We start from the raw sequence: 1,259 nt of genomic DNA, 5'->3' as shown, positions 1-1,259 counted from the left end.
TGGTCCATACCGGTCCTTACTGGTCTGTACTGGTCCATAATGGTTTTTTTGGTCTGTACTGGTCCTTACTGGTCCATACCGGTCCTTACTGGTCTGTACTGGTCCATAATGGTTTTTTTGGTCTGTACTGGTCCTTACTGGTCCATACCGGTCCTTACTGGTCTGTACTGGTCCATAATGTTTTTTTTGGTCTGTACTGGTCCTTACTGGTCTGTACTGGTTCTTTTGGTCTTTACTGGTTTTTATTGGTCCGTACTGGTCCTTACTGCTCCATCTTGGTCCTTACTGGTCCATACTGGTTCTTACTGGTCCGTGCTGGTTTCTTTGGTCCGTGCTGGTTTCTTTGGTCCGTACTGGTCCTTATTGGTCCATCCTGGTTTTTATTGGCCTGTACTGGTCCGTACTGGTCCGTCTTGGTCCTTACTGGTCCATACTGGTCCTTACTAGTTCATACTGGTTTTTTTGGCCTGTACTGGTCCTTGCTGGTCTGTAATGGTCTATACTGGTCCTTACTGGTTCGTACTGGTTTTTTTGGCCTGTACTGGTCCGTCCTGGTCCTTACTGGTCCGTGCTGGTTTTTATTGGTCCATACTGGTCCGTACTGGATTTTATTGATCCGTACTGGTCCTTACTGGTCTGTACTGGTCCGTACTGGTCCGTACTGGTTTTTATTGATCCGTACTGGTCTTTACTGGTCCATACTGGTCCTTACTGGTCTATACTGGTCCATACTGGTCTTTACTGGTCTGTACTGGTCCGTGTTAGTCCTTACTGGTCTGTACTGGTCCGTACTGGTCCGTACTGGTCTGTACTGGTTTTTATTGACCCGTACTGGTCCTGACTGGTCCATACTGGTTCTTACTGGTCCGTACTGGTCCATACTGGTTTTTATTGATCCGTGCTGGTCCTTGTTGGTCCGTACTGGTCCTTACTGGTCCGTACTGATCCTTATTGGTCCGTACTGGTTTTTCTTGGTCCGTGTTGTTCCATACTGGTTCTTACTGGTCCGTACTTGTCCTTACTGGTCCTTATTGGTCCTTCTGGTCCGTACTGGTTTTTATTGATCCGTACTGGTCTGTACTGTTCCTTATTGGACCGTACTGGTTTTTATTGATCTGTACTGGTCCATACTGGTCCTTATGGGTCCATGCTGGTTTTTATTGGTCCGTACTGGTCTGTCCTGGTTCTTATTGGTCCATACTGGTCCTTACTGGTCTGTACTGGTTTTTTTTGGTCTGTGCTGGTCCTTGGTGGTCTGT

The sequence above is a fragment of the Lepidothrix coronata genome, unplaced genomic scaffold (assembly GCF_001604755.1).
Source record: "Lepidothrix coronata isolate B3197 unplaced genomic scaffold, Lepidothrix_coronata-1.0 Scaffold707, whole genome shotgun sequence".
In the NCBI taxonomy this organism is placed as follows: Eukaryota; Metazoa; Chordata; class Aves; order Passeriformes; family Pipridae; genus Lepidothrix; species Lepidothrix coronata.
This window is presented reverse-complemented; position numbering follows the sequence as displayed.